This window comes from Stegodyphus dumicola, chromosome X2 (assembly GCF_044657685.1).
Source record: "Stegodyphus dumicola isolate Sdum_Otavi_A_Nest chromosome X2, ASM4465768v1".
Taxonomy (NCBI): Eukaryota; Metazoa; Arthropoda; class Arachnida; order Araneae; family Eresidae; genus Stegodyphus; species Stegodyphus dumicola.
This window is the reverse complement of record NC_140781.1, coordinates 180,412,375-180,429,600: the sequence shown is the minus strand read 5'-3', so window position 1 is coordinate 180,429,600 and position 17,226 is coordinate 180,412,375. Positions and strand designations below refer to the sequence as shown.

The window sequence follows — 17,226 nt, the reverse complement described above, 5'->3', positions numbered from 1 at the left end:
AATTGTTTACTGCACCAATAAAGACCAATACAAACCAATAAAGAACAATACATTGAAGAAATTAAACAAATACTTTTAGCTTGCATAATGCAAGTGCATTTTTCTGTATTGCTATATATATATATATACAATGCCTTGGATAATTAAATATTTTAATCTCCGTGCTATGAATCTTAGATTTTAGCTGCAATATCAAAAGTTAATAAGTGATAATTCATTAATGTTTATAATTTTCTACACAATTTTTAATCATAGATATTTTTTTAATCATAGATACTTCTTATCGCATTTAAACAACATTTTCTATTGAAACACATATTTAGTCATAACGTAATTTAAATACTACGCTGTTTTTTAAAAAATCAATTGTATTTAAAAACACATTTTATAAATAAGTACAAAATAGTTGAAGTTTGTCATAGTGAAATACGAACATACATCAACGAAATATTGCAGCTACCCATCTGTGCGAAAATATTTTTTTCTGTACACCAAATATCAGAGTAAAAATGCATAGTAATTTCGCACGAAATTAGAAAATATAACTTTACTTCTATCCCTTTAGTCTGATGGACGTTTTAAAATATTACTTTAGTTTCCAAGATTAGCAGTTTTTAAGCAATGAATGCAAAACTCCGGAGAAAAGTGTCATATGAAGCCATGTGTTCATTTTTTGGGAGGGGATTTACTTTAAAAGTAAGCGCACGTACTTTTAAAGCAAACATACGATTATATTAATCTCATCATATCTAAAATAACAAGGGAATACAAATAAAATTATTTATTTACTCAGTCACATTCATTTCTGATATTTTGCAATACTTTTTAGTCCAGAGTATTCTTAGGTTCCCAGGTTCCCTTTAAATGTACATAATCAAAAGAAGATTACAGAAATGTATGCAAAATACATCCGTTCATTTCTAAAAATATCATTATAAGATAAAACTGCACTAGGCCAAATAGCTTAGAGCTAACCTCAATCTAAATAATATATTTTAATGTTTAGTAAAATAATAAAAGAAACATATTTGCTACGTATTTGGCTGAAAAGGAAACTATAAATATGCTAATATTTTTATAAATACAATATATATTTCATTAATTATTAATTAACTACCATTTAAAATAATAAATGAATATGTTCTGTTTTCCAGCTTATTAATTATTTTTTACATGCCGAATTAAAATATTATTCCAGAAATGACATATTGCTAATTCTAATTCTATTACATAGAATACAGTAGCGCAATGTTTTCCTTTACATTATTAATCGGATTAATGGCTGCGGTTTTTGATATATAGTTAATGATGTTTTTTCTTCGATCCCATGTTTTTTGAGGCCAATACAAGGCATAACGTATTATCTTTTTCAAAAATCCAGTCACTGCTATTTAATAACATTCCAAATGGAACAAAATTTTAGTAGAACATGAGCTGATGATCATGTGTTACTGACAATTCATTGATCGTAAAATGTTATTTTCCTCCTGTACTCATGTAATTAATCTTGCCTGTCTTTCCGTAGGTTCCGCAGGTTTTTGACACATATCATACCAGTTATTAAATTACTGTAAGTTTCGTATAAGCCTAATTTTCTAACCTAATAATGCGACTGTTTTCCACTTACTTGACTTTGTCATCATAATTTTTATCCAATTCAGTTTCTTAGTTTTACATTTCTTCAACATAAATTATCTTTCGGGCCTTCTAACAAATTTAACATTCTGATTTCGCCTCAGACATTATTATTCAAGAGATTCCAGTGCCAATTTGAGCACTAGATACTTTGGTGAAATTCGACCGAGCAGTTTATTTCGATGGCATATTTTTCATGGATGATAAATGGAACAAAATGATGATAAATGGAACATACTTTTTCCAGGTTTTTTTCATTTCTACAACAATTACATGTTGTAGAAATGAAAAAAAAAACTCAGTTCATTTCTACATGTCTTTGCTACAGTATTTCGCATAGCATCAACAAATGTATAAAATTATTCACCTATCAATAAGACTGATTTCACCAAGTCAAAAGAACACTCTTCTTCAGTAACTATTCATTGAAAATTGGAATATTGCTGAAATATTTTAATGGTACTAAAAATTCATGAAACCAGATTGACTGTTTAATAAATTATTGATAAAATACTAGAGCGCTGTCTGTAAAAGAGTCCGTCTACACGAGGAGCCAAATTTGCTCAGAGACATAATAAAGTCATTCTCCCAGAAATCTCGCCTGGACAGCATTTCGTCTAAACAAGACGATTTTCTGTGTTGCTCTGAGCTATAAAGCCAGCCAGAGCAGTCAGAGAAAAATATGTGATTTTTATTCAACAAGAAGCCTGCATGGATCTCACAAAAAGCACAATTATTTGCAAACCTTTATTGCCCTTATTTTTCATGACTTAATTTTTAAAACAAGTTGTAATATTTTAATAGCAATAGCAAATGGGAACCTTAATAGCAGACAGAAGGTAACAGTAATTTAAAATTAAAATACAAAATGCGAAGAATAAATAAAAATCATATACTGAAAGAAATAAAATAATGAAGCATGAAAGGAAAACAAGTCATTGTAAAATATAATGCGTAATTTATGTATGGGCATTATTAATAATTCTGTGGTTATATGTTTAGGGAAGTGGTTAATTTTTAGAGGATTGGGCTTGGAGATTTGTAGATTCAGAAAAACTGCAACCTGAGCGGAATCTAAAACTTTTTCTCATGTACGGCGAACTGTTCTCCAAAATAAAACGTACAATACGGCACCTAGCAGCAAGCTGCTTAAAGAAGCTTTTACGAATGGGAATATAATTTCCACGAATTCATTCCATTCCAGTCTCATTTGCAATGGATATATATTATCATGCATTTACATAAAAAAGAAAACCGATATTACTTTACATATAGCATAAAATACAACATACCTTGCTGATAATTTGAATTATAATGAAACATCATTTTAAAGAAAGATGAAGAAGAGAAACAGGAAATAAAGATGAATAATAAGTTTTAACACTTTATAAATAACGTAAAAACGTACTGAATAATTTTTCTATTTAAATAATTTATATAAAACTATTATACAATTAATTAACTGATGCAAAATTTTATCTGTAATGATAAAATAAAGTAACATAAATAAAACATTTCATGTATGATAATTAAATAACGTAAAATTATCTGTTACATGCAAAAGTTTCATTTTTTTACATTAATAGAAAAATTTTAATTGCATAATTATATAAACAATAAAAGATTTATTTCCAGTGAATAAATCAGAAAAGAACTCAGCTGGATCTGAACTAACAAATTGCTGCTTTGTACAAAATTTAACACTTCATTAAATGTGCCAAGCGATCGAACTACCTAGACCTAGTGTAAGCTTTTCAAAAATCATTTAACTATAGAAAATCCGAAAGAGAATCAAATGCAAACAAACAAAAAATTAAGTTTTTATTGTATGTCAGATTTCTCGAAACATAAGAAATAATCATGGCCTTAAACATGAAAACATATTCTGCCATATTTAGATAACGCTAGCAAATGAGGTAAAAATAAATGTACATCTATAGCTTACAATAAGACATCACACTGTAATTAAAGTGAAAAGAATATTCTGTTATTTCTAAAATCCATCGCTTTATAAATTAAGTTTGTTAAAATAATGACTCCGAACAGTTCACGGCATATGTTATTTAGCAAGCCATGTTCTAAGTAAGCAGCAGCGTTCATTGCTTTTCCGACACTCTGTTTCCTTATGTGTCACCAAATAAGCCTCCCGCGCCATTGTATCAAATCATGTTCAATATAAGCAGGATTCCTGGCGCAGGCGCCGTTGACATGTGTCTGACAGGTCGGAGACTTGTTTCCGTTCTGTAAACGGACTGCAGGCCTTCTCGTGTCAACAGGCTACTGTGATGTAAAGCCTGTTAGGAGATTTCAAAAGAAATTAAGTTCCCATTTATATTGCAAGAGGCAATAACGAAAATTCAAAACCAGTCAGTTTCTTCTGCTCTTAGAGGTCAAGCCTAGACAAAACTACAGAGATTTTACAAGTTTTGACGCTCACCCATATATGGGTCTTAAAAAAATGAGAATTTTAGAAAATACAAGTACTTAAAACTTAAAACAATATACTGTTGTTCAAATTTAATATTCAAAGCTTAGAAAGCAAAGAGTTTTATTATTCGAAAGTACTAGGATGCTTTTAAGCAATTAATTCATTAGGAATCTTTTTTTATCAAATTCGAAAACACTACCTATTTCAAATACACTGAAATGCTAAAACTGTATAATTGGTTACTTTATGCAATGCTGACCAAATGGTGAATGAATGAATATGACTCCTGTTCGCCAAATAACATCAAAACCTATTTTATTCAACTAGGCGTTAACGATGCAAAATTTTTTAAAGATGTATTATAGTTTCTGGGACCAAAAAAGTGTCAACATATCCTTTAAAATCTTTTCTGTAATTAGGTCGTCAAAATAATAAATTTATTTTCCCTATTTTTAAATGTTTTTTATGTTTCGCAATCCAGAGTGAAATATCATTATTGATTCTCTAGTTAGTCTGATCTTTGTGTAGTGGTGAATTTAGAGGATTGATAGTCTTGGATTAATTTACTGTACAATTCTAACTCATTAATTACTGAAATATTTCTTAAACTTACGCAAAGGGGTAAATTCAGTAACGTTCTAAATTTAATCCTATCAACATCAATTACACGTCAGTTATTTAAGATAGTAATCCTTGCTCATAATACATATCTAAAAATATTTTGAAACGCTACTTCATCATCAAGACGTACAAAAAACAAAATATAAAAAATTAGAATAAAAGTAAACTGATTATTCTCCGATATACTTGCATCCAAGTTTTATTTAAAAATTTGTTTATCTTTCCGAAAATTCTACATTCCTTCATCTGGAAGCCTTAGAAAATAAGGTATCTTTTTCGAAGCATATGATGATTTATATGCAAGTGGTGCTTATTGTAACATTTTTCTAGACACAAAAACATTCCTTTCAATTCACTTAACGTAATACTTGTAAAATGTTCTTCCCCTCATTTTTTAATTTTCGGCTTTCCGAATTATTTCGAATTTTATTTCATCCTACATGTCGTTACATTAAAAGAACACTTATTTACTGTTGTAATTAATGTAAGTGTCTTTAAACATATTTTGTATAATATTCTTCAAACAAATTAATTTCTGTGCATTCTTAATAAGCCCAGATAGTCATTTAACACCAGATTCGGTAGAAATATAAATCTGCTACTCTGTTTAATATTTTCATGCAATTACTGTTCAGTCCCAGAAACTGGAAACTATGAAAAAAACATTAATTTATAAAAGGAGGACAATGTTTGTCAGATTTCAGTAAAAAATAAAATTTTGTGGATATTCATTCACATTAACTCAGATAATAGACGTTTATCTTCTTACTTTAACAGTTCTTATCAACATGTCTAAATTAAAACATTTTCTTATAAATCAGCTATTATGCCAACTTCTCTTTTATTTTTTTATCTGGTGGAAAGGAAGAAGCGAAGTAATGTTTCGTAAATTTATTGCTGGTTTCCTTAAATCTCCTACAGTTATGAATGTACTGAAAGTTGCATAAAAACATCTCGCCATGCACGATAGGTAACAATATCTTGCAAAAGATATTACACTTGCTAATAACCGGATGACAACGAATTAATAATAGTATTAAATTGAATAAGAAAGAAAATTCATTGTAAAAGTTTTAATAAATTCCGTACATTCGCTAGCTTGGTAAACTGAATTGAACATTTTACTTAATAGCTATCTAAAGAATTACCATCATTTGATACACTGATATATGTACAAAAGAATATGAATATTTTCACACGTAATATTTCACATATACCATTACATACATATATTGATATTATAAGTATACACTGATGTATGTGAAAAGAATAACCTTAGAAACTAGAAAAATTCATTTAAATGAAAAACGCTATTTTGCAGAACTCGTAGTGATTTAGATTAGTGCTCGAAAAGGAGAATAAAATAATGCATCGCATTTAATATGCAGTATATTTATTTACCTTAAAACACTTATAATTTCCATAAAATGTTTCACTTTTATTTTCTGATTTGTCATTTTCGAATGTATAATAAAGTAAAGGAATTGCGTATTATTAAATTTACATTTTATTAAGCAATGAAGCGCTTTATTAAGCAATATAAATATAAGCGCTTATATATATATTATAAAAGCGCTTTATTAAGCAGTGAAAGCGCATAACACTATAGTGTACGGATAAATGCTTTTTTCTGTTTCGCCAGTGCGTATTATAAAAACATCATTCAGCAGCTGTTCCCGCTTATAAATGCTTAAGTTAGCTATGGTTTAATTTTACTGCTAGAAAATTAATTTCATTTACGTCATAAACTGTTTTATTGTGAACTGATACTAATATAATTTATATAATGAATTTGGATGTGTATAATAAACGGTTAAAATTTGAGTGCAAAGCACTAACTTTGTTTACTCATATCTTAAGACATAATAAATAGATTTGTTCTTCGGAATTCTAGCTTCGTTTTCTCTTTCGCATTACTAGTAGTTATTTTACTTTTAAAAGAAAATACGTAATTCGTACAAATTCTCGGATAGTTTTTATATCTTCTACGAAAAGAACGGGAGAGCAGAAAATGACCAAACTGCTTCCCACAGCTTGCACATTTCGCTGATAAAATGGTTCAGCATGGGATAAGGCTTGCATTCTTATGACATATTTAGCTGATGAAATGATGCGCAAAACCGCAGCTTTCCCTTAACGAATCTGTTTTTTCCATGTGCCGAGGAATTGCCTCAATATGATAAAGCTTCGTTCGCTAGGATTACGAGTAGTATCACAGTTCCGTAAAAGCAAAGTGATGATCGAATTAAAGTGACTTCTTCGCGAGTTCTCTGGCAGTTGTAGTGAAACCAATACAAGAATAAGGGATTTGAAGCGCAAGTGGTCTATTTTCATCTTAAATAGGTTTCAGGAAAAATCACGTCTATTAATACTGCAAGAAATGAGAAAAATCGAAAAATTTTATTGACCTTATGTATGATGACAACTCAAATATTTGACTGAAAAAATGCTTTGACGTATAAAATACATTAGTAATAAAAACATAGGTTTGTCTTAATTTGAGCATTGAGTATGTTGATTGAAATTGCAGTACGCTACAATACTATTCACTGCATAATAAATTACGGCTTTCTTCCGCGCGTGCTTACGTGGCATAAGCAGTAACACGTCCACCTGGCAGTTAGAAAATTAGAAGACAAGTGGTTCGAGTTCTGGAGAGGGCATTACTGATCTTTTCATCTTTCTCATTCCGAAAAGTTTTATATTACTACAAATACGCTTGAGGCAAATTAACAAAAGCATGCTCATTGCGTTCCTTAGAAGACAACTGATGTTGTGATCTTTGCGAGATAGAACTATAGCAAGTGCATAAGTTTTTTAAATATGAATGGTGCAAAGAAATAACGTAGTATTTGATATAATAAGGAATATCTGTTTCTTGACAAACATTATATTGCATCTTGCCTTAAATAATGCCTCTTGTTTCATTTCTGAAAGACTTCGAAGAATTCTTGCTTGAGTTTAGGTTTTGCTAGGTATTCTAACAAAAACTGTTATCATGGCTATGCAGTTCTTTAATTTCATTACAAATGATGCCGCGCTTTAAAGTAGCATTTATTTAATTTGCAGGTAATTTAATAGCAGTGCAATAGCCGCCCTTTAACTTACGATTGTACAGTCAATTAAAATGTCTCATCTGAAATACATTTATACGTAGTAAACTCAGTTTACATACAATTAGCAATTGCTATAAAAGAATATATTCGCTAGTTATTTGGAAACAACGGTTGCATCTTCTCTTCCCAAACATAATCCACCGTCTGTGGGCGAAATTTATAAATTTAATAAATTGGTACACGTGATTTATAACATTTAAGAGGTTGTTGTTATTTGCAATCATACGTATATATTTAAGTTCATTTTCATAAAAAATGGAACTATATCATTTATGCTGTGAACCCTCCAAATATTTTATAGCTGAATTCGCATATAATGATGAAATTGTTTACAGCATAAGTTTATTGCAATTTTGAGTCTTGTTACATTCATATGACTATGGAAAGACTTAATGAGAAACAGACTCATTGTATTTCTAATATCCGTATTTTTTACATGTTGCAAATTTTCCTCTCTTCATTATATATAGTTTCTTCAATCCTATAAAATATTCTCTACTACAATCCATGAGATATTCCTTCGCAGCAGGCCTGGATACTGGCAAGATATTTTCAATTTAATTTACATTGTTTCGAGAAATTCACTGTAATCTATTCGGAAGTTTTATCCTATAGCCATAAATACATTGCATTCTGAACCTCCTTAATCGACGTCGATTTATCATCATAATTCACAGAATGTGATTTCAGTCCCTACCTAACATCAATGCCATGTTCACTTAAAGCCCCATTTAGTAATAGGGTGGCAGTGTAGTGATTAGACTCGTACTACTACCTACCACCTAATGAATACATGATGTTGTATAGTGTCATGTGGTGATAAATGACAAGAGGGACAAACACTGGCCAAAGGGAAGATACTGAAACTGCGCAGAATAACTAATGCGCTCAATATTCTATAATCAGATTGTCAAAGGCTTGTTCACATTTCTTTAATTTAAAAAAAAGTTAATGAGAAAATTTATTTTACAGGCTTTAATGTGCTTACATTGTGAGGTAGGCTAAACACATAATTTTTCATTGTGTAGTGTTAATGCAATTAACATGAAAAATTATTATAAACTGACATCATAATTTGTACACCATGAACACTGATATTATAATGTGCGAGAATTAAAATTAGTGATAAGATTTTTCACCAAATGTGCATCATATGAGACTTCCTTCTCTTGAAAACGGAAGTTTTCATAGCTATAAATTTAATAGACATTCAGAAAATTAACATTTAAAACTTCTAAATAATCGTTACTTAAGTGATTCATTATAATTATCATGGACCAAAGAAGCATCCACATAGTTTTTGAAAGGTAGATTTTCTAAATTTGATGCGAATTCCCGGCATAAATTTGCACAAAGAAGTTATCTCTTTCAGTAGTTCAAAAAATAGAATAATTAAGGCATTATAAATATATAAAACTAGTCAATAAAATAGTGGTCCAAAGATTTTCCCACCTAATTTATAAATGGTTAATTATTGAAACAGTACCGGAAAACTATACTATTATTTATCTAACGTAACAGCAGCATTGTACTGCATGTTTCACTGATTCGAATGTTATTTGAATTTAAAACAGAGAGACAGAGAAAGGGTACCAGAATGAAATATTGGAATAATTAAACAGTCGTAAAAATAAGTTACATTATTTTTTATGAAAACGATAAATACACGTATTTAAGAGTAGATTTCATAGTTACAGAGAAGAGGGAAATTAAACTTCTGTTATGAAATAGTAAATAATTTTACAAAAGCGTGCTTCTCATGGGGAAATCAGGCTTAACAATGTGCTTGATTAGGGTTACGTTCGATAAAAGCATTTAAACCATGTAAGATTCTCTACTATGTATCTTAAGTTACAGTTGAATGTGAAGAATTTTAAGGACTAGTAAGCGAATAATCGCTTGAGTTCGTGAGACAGTAAATAAAACTTGGAAAGGGTTAAAAGATCCTTTATTATTCCAATTAAAGTCTAACAAAACTCCGTCTTGGAGTTTTACAATAAAACCGACACTCAGGCTGAACTTAGGAAACTAAGAATTAAAACTTAACTGAAAAGATAGCCGAAGCTATTAAGATTCTAACGGAGTTTGCCCCTTAACGCTAATTGACTGCGAATCTATTAAATGCCTAAAGTACGGCCGAGCGTTATAATAGCTTAAGAGAGAGTAGCCTAAAAATGCGTGCTAGCCAGAATCTCTGGTTCTCTCTCACTAAGACAGTAGAACTTCGTGGTTAAATACCGCTTTTCCTCAATTTGCATTCAAACGGGATTCTAAAACTACGTTCTGGCCGGAAGTGGTAAGTTGAATTTAAGAAGCGACAGGAAAGGAAATTTAACTCAATATTTAACTATTAGATAAATAAATATAATCCTTACAACCATTTTCCTTATTACGTGATTTAAATGTTTTTATTATTTATATTTATGTCAATATTAATTTTACCCAGGCGTAAAGAGTTCAACATTTTCAGGTTATTTTTTAATTAATTTTCATACCTTTGTTCTTTTCAGGAAATCCAATTATAAGACGTAAGAAGAGTCAAAAGGAATCCATACCTTTAATGCTTAGTAGATGAGATGCTTAGACAAAATGAGAAACTAACGAACGAACTAAATTCATATCCGTAATGGCATAAATACTTGTCATTATAATATCGCTGAGATAGTTCCCCCCTAATACCCGGAGACCTTCTTACTAAGCAATTGTCGGGAATGGCTGAATTCATCGCCCATTGAAATATGGACTTCGGTGAGGGTGTACCACAGGAGGAGAACCAATATTAACCCACAAAATGGGATAAGGCATTACACATACAGCCAAGCCTTACGCGGGAGTCGAAACCATATTCTGCATTTCCGATTAGCAATCGGCTTCCGTTAAAGTATTACAATGTCGAAGGGCAGCCACTTTACAAAGAGCTTATCCAAATTTGGCCGTAATACTTCTCGAATTTTTATTTTCCAGTGTTTTATATAATGTTTAATTTTTTATGTCAAATAAATATATTAGTAAATAAACTTTAACTGTTTGTGAATTATCAGAATTTGGTTATCACCCACTTTTGAATCGCGATTCATAGTTGGACTTTGCAAGTCACTGCTCTAAAGACAATAATCATTTTGTTATTTTGAACGCAGTTTCAGATGAATATTTGATTTTTCCATATTTGTGTGGTTCTGTCAACAGCATATTTTTGAAGCGTATAACTCAATGTATACGAATGAATTTTGGTCTGCCTAACTTACGGATAACTATAACTTTGGATGTAATCAATGTTCTTCAGTCTTTCAAATTATTAAACTCTTAAACACTTTGTTTTATAAATTCATTTCACAGATGCTATAATACAATAAAGCTTAATAAAATCTTCAGTACTGTTCAAAAGATCAAATAATATTTCTTTGAGAATAGTTCAAAATTCTATTTAAAATAAAATGTTAAATGCCTGCACTTGATGTATGAGATAAAGAAAGATAAATATGCGTCGAATTCTTTTTAACTTTATTTATAATATCTAATGACAGGAAATGTTCTTCTATATATGTCAATACACTTGTCTACCTGATGTGAACGATATTGCTATTCACAATGATAAAACCTTAAGCAGGAGCTGGAGATTTCATTTACAAATAGGCCATACACAAGGCAGGTCGTTTTAAGAACATTCATTTAGTGAAAAGAAATTTATATAAAACAGAAATTTCAGTCATATGAAATTTTAAAACCATTCGAAAATTGGAATTAATTTAAATGCATCCCTTTACGGCTCAATCTTCTTTCTCTGAATTCTTGCAGTTGATCTCTTGAGACACCGATGTCATTAGATAATAATTTTGAAAAGCTGAAAAACACCTTAAATGCAGAGTTTCGTTAGATAAAACAGTGCTTGGCTCATCATCATTTAAAGAATATATGTTTAGATATTTGAAATTATTGCCTGATTTTGTAGTAGAAGATAGAATAAAAGTAACCTAGTAATGCATGAGTTTAGGAAGCAAAAAGAAACAGATTAGCTGATAAAAAGCTCACCAGTCTTACAAAATACCAGACCGATGTCTCTGAAATGTTTGAAGTAAACATATTAATATGAATGGTTATAATATTATACGAAATATCTCAAAGGAAATATACTTATGTCACAATGACTTCTGAAACGCCTTTTAGGGAACATCGTGCCGGAATAATGTTAAAGGGAAGAAATTTGTAAACTCTCATAGCTTTTTACCATTTCTAGCATCTATTACAGAAACAACCTTTTAGAGTTTCTGAACTTAAGCGTTTCCTGATATATCTTTTTAGATTCAAAATAAAACAAAATCATTAATCGCCTCGCATTCGAGTTTTTAAAACAAAAGCTAAAGCTTAAAAAATAGAGTAATTTAATTATTATTCAGTTACTTATATATTTAATTAAAACCAGTATTGTTGTTGAGTTATAATCAAAACGGTTTCGCGCCTAACAAGCAGTGATAATTTTTCTTATTGTTCAATAATACGCCTCAAGAAAGTGCGTTTAGAAGTACGATATGTCAAGCATTTAATAGATAATAGAAATAAGAGCATTTGATAGATATCTGTCAAAACACTAAGTTTTTAAGACACGGAGCATTTTTAATACAGGCTTTGAAAGTTGAAAGTAAAGTAGCTCTCTCCATAGAAAGGACGAATATGTACCAGAGACACATGTTGCCATTCATTATCTCTATTATACAATAAGTATTTTAGACATGGTTTGGCATAGTAGTTATACGAAGCGAAGTAAGGATACAGTTTGAGTTTTTTCGTTTGGGTTTTGGAGCACATTGCACTTTTTAGAACACTCTAACGTAACATAGGCATTATTTCATATTTGCATTACTGTACATGGGTCTGCCCCTTATGAATGGTTTTGAAAACTATCTGTTCTGCAGATGAATTTTCTTCCTTTCCCGAAGTTACGAATTTTTACTGATGCTATTTGTCTTCACCTGAAAGACCACTCAGTTAAATGGAAGAAACGCAAGTATGACAAAAAATTATATTTTGAGCCTCGACGATGAGAATATTCAAGTTTTTGAACAGGGAGTATGAATACTCCTTATCATTGCTACACTATCTTTTATTCATCATGATATCGATGTGCAAGTTTTAGTGCTACTTGACATCTCCTATGTTTGAGTCCTTATAAACAGTCCAGTGCATTTAGACATAAAACATAAAATATAATGTGACATAAAAACATAAAATCCTCCTTTAATAAAAATGTATAACAGCAACAGGCAAAGGAAAATTTATTAATTCACGAACCGATATAAATAAACCTCTAAATCAATTTTAGTTGAAAGTTATTATTGATTTTAAGTACTCAACAGGAAGTGAACTTAAAGGAGTTCGACAAATACTAAATTTTTATGCCTAAACAAACTATATAGGAATATTTCTCGTATTGCAAAGTGTGTGAGATCTTTTTTATTAAACGTGGTCATGTATTGTAAAACGGGTTCGATCAAGAATGTGAAACAGCGAACCGTTAAGTTGTGACCCACTTCTTGGCCATCGGGGTTAGAAGAGAGTAAATATTGCTTTATCTTACTGGATCCGGACAGGAGGTATTACTGTGCAGTACATAAATTTAAAACATTAGGGACTACGACTAATATAACCCAATACTTCAATCTGCACTGAAAATGTTGTTGCATAGTCGCAAGCTATTTACATGTTAAACCCTCAGTTTCCATGAATATTCCTGTCAGAAGGCATCTCAGGATTCATAGAACCTCATTTCTAGTGTCAGGCAAAAGCCATATGACAGGGCAGCGTTTAAGCCCGAAAGATTAGCATCAAAATCCCTATGAAACGAGAACAAATGCCGTAGAAGCAAGCATCTGTTATCAAACACTTGATCGGTTGAATGAAGGTGAGAATCACACTCGTGATATATTCTTTATCCCCAATTAATTAAGGCTGTTTATTAAGGCTTCCTAAAATACCTCGATTCAGATAGATAATGCACCATACTACATTACTTTGCTCTCTATAACACTTAGAGGAATATAATGAACGTGTTTAAGAGATTTTTCTAATATCCGAATTTCCTAAATTTCAGACCTTTTTGGCATATGTGAGATGCGCAGCCTGAGTTCAACATTTTAATGGGATAGTCAAATTTGATTAGAAACCACGACGTGCTTTGAGCATTGAAAAGCAGCATTGTGTTAGGGGGGTTACTCATCATATTCTTGCTGGTCTCTGTGTAGCTCAGTATGAAGTTCGTGCAAATATTATATAATTATGTATACATTGTCCATTTTACTTATTTTGAGCTTTACTAAATTGTCAAGTGAAATGAATGTAATCCACCAAAAGACTGAACTACGGCCTGTCTGACTTAGAAGATGCTAATTAGAGCGTTCTGAGTTCAAAAGTACCGCGTTTATAAGTTTTAAGCATTAAATAGCGTTGAAAATGAAAATAGAAATATATACAATACACGAAATTTAAGAAATGGATACTCTGGGATTAAAAGAGAAATCATCTGGTATTTCAGGAAATAAGATGAGTGATGCCTTTTATAATAAATACTTGAAAAGAATAAAGCATTGATCCGTAAGAATTGAACAACAAAAGCTAAAAATATCTGCTACGTTTGCTAGACAAGATGAATAATTTTATGCTGTCAGCAATATACGCTCAAATGGGGGAATCCAGGAGACAGATATTAGAAAAGAAATATAAACACTTCAGCAGTTATTTTTTCAAGCTATTAAATATCTTTCCTCTTTCAAAATATTACGCATTTAAGGAACATAGCATTTCAGTGCATTGTTGATTCAGTTAAATATTATAGATAAAATCAAAATATGTCAATTGAACAGAAAGATGAAGAATTTACACAAAAATTGTGTATAAGCGAATGAACAAATAATGTTGCCCATAAAAATAAAACACTAAAACTGCAAAGAGGAACTCTCTGAGTTACTGTGAAATTGGCTCTTTTCTGAGTCTAATTGTTGAACAGAAAAGATCAGGATTTTATTATCTGTTCCGAATAGATAAAAACACTTGTCTGCTGATAAAGGAGATCCTAGGTTCTCCAGCGGCAGCTTGATTTCCAAAATACAAAACAGAGCCAAAGGCAATAAAGAAATTTTGATTTAGCTTAAAAAATCCTAAACATCGCTGATGAAGTGTATAAATGATAAATTTTGATTTTAATGAATGATAACTTAGCACGTCAAAGAAAGTTTTATAACTTTTATATAAATTCTCATACCCTACAGAGCCTTATAATTTCTTATAACAGAAGCTTACATCTAACAGAATTAACAGGAAATTTCAGATACCGTGAATGCCTCTATAAACTTTCATTCAGTTACTACAATTGATAAAACAACGCCTTCAGAGAGCAACAGAAAAATCCATTTTTAAAAACCTGAGATATCTTACATTGTAAAATTAATAGGATTTTCTGAACTGTAGCATGATTAGACTTCATTTGCTCGTTCCCCAAAGGTTTTTAAATTATTAGTCACAACTCGATTCAGTTTCCATGATTAGTTTTACGTACCGTCGATATTGCCTGATACTATTAAGCCGTTGTTCGCAAAATGAAATTAAATTTTTGGCCATCAGCCATTAAAGACAGGTGCAGTTACTGAAGACTTTCCGAATAAAGAGGAACAGTTTTAAACGTTTTTGATCATATTTGAACGCTTTAGATCGAATGATGAGAAACTATTATGACACGAGTCTCTGTTTTAGTTTAAACCGATAAGAATATACACCCAAAGTATTCGAAATATAAGAAAATATTTGAAACTGGAATTAAACAGTTTTAAACAACGATTAAATATAGCGAGTCTTCGGAGAGTAAACTGTTTGCTTTATCGATATGCAAATACTTTGAATATTTGTTATGTACGTATTATCTATTATATCCGATAAAGAATGTGGGAATTTGTGAACCAGCGAAAATATGACAGAAACTTTCGTATATTTGTATCAGTATTACATCCTTTCAGCGAAGCTTAAAGCATTTCCGGCATAAATCTCTTTCAGATATGAGAAGTAATTTTTATTCTACCTTTAAATTTTAAACTGAGTAGAAATTCGCTCAAAGAGCCCTAGAGTAAAAGGAAAAATTAGTCATAGGCAAGTAAAAGAATACATATATGGATTAAAAGGAGATTTACCTCAGAGAAATATCTGAAACATTCTCTTAGCATAATGGAACACGATCAAATGCTGTAGCTTTCTTCGCGCATTTTTTGAAACGCTTTACTTTTAGAATTGGTGAGAATATCCAGAAGGTCGGATATTATTCGCTTGATTAAAATTGGCATTAAGTAATGCTAAAATAATGTTTGTAAATATATGAGCAAAATAAAACTAAAAAAGAAATGAAAGAATATCAAAGGAAGAACAAATATTAAATTACTTAAGGTTTTTCAAACACCAGAAAAGTAATCTTCTACATTAAGCAGTAAAGCTGTTTGGTGTTTAACAACATTTTATTGTGAAAGCATAAAATCCGTACTGTAGAGACTACCCCGTCATTTAACTTATATTTTGAATTTAATTGGATATCACTGTGAGGAAATGTTGCTTCATAAATTTTAGATTAAAAAATCATGCTGTGTCATAAATTTATATATCCTGTATGATAATCGCTACTGCAACATACATTTTAACACAATTTTAGATTAAAAAATTATGCTCTGTGTTATTTATGTTGTATCATAAACTTACGATAAAAATACCGGCCTCGCCCTTATAGAATTTAGCGGATCTGAATGCCAAAATCATAAAGAAAACATGAATATTTATAATTGTTTATCCACCCTTCTAGCGTATGTAATATAGATCTCTCCCCGCGGTACATCTGAGGCATAATAAATGGCTAATCGTTTAATCCCAAGGAATGTTGTACCAGCAAACTCCTGGCCGATTGGGAAAAAATATGATAAAATACAAATTTCTTCTCTTATTTCTTGTACCTGAGAGTAAATACCTGTATCAACTTAATTTTAACAGAGTTTGCACTATTCTTTACGAGGTAAAAAGTTGTAACTTCTCTAATTTAGATTATTAATTTAAGTACTTTTAAAATTTGAAAAAAAAAAAAAATAAAAATAAAATAAAATAAAATGTTTTTATGTTTATAATAGTATTTTTTTCAATAGATATTGCACTTAAGACACATATTTTCTGGTGTTTTTTCTTGATTTTGATTTACAAGTATTTAATTTTATCAGGTTCAGTGTTCCGCCTTACTTTCTTTGGGAACATGCACAGACCTGACTCGGAACAGGGAGCTTACTAAAGCTATGTTCAATAAATGTGGGAAGTAGACAAAATACACAGGAAGGGTATACGAAACCCTTTATTTTTCACTCTTTACAATAATTTCCGTACTTCAGAATACAGAGACCAACTACTTGTGGTCTG

The 17,226-nt window shown here is 30.6% G+C and overlaps 1 protein-coding gene across 2 annotated transcripts in view; it reads right to left on the bottom strand.

Annotated features, from left to right (window-relative positions):
- Positions 1-17,226, bottom strand: part of Gycalpha99B (guanylate cyclase 1 soluble subunit alpha 2) — a 424,202-nt gene that overhangs the window by 90,392 nt on the left and 316,584 nt on the right. The window lies entirely within an intron of this gene.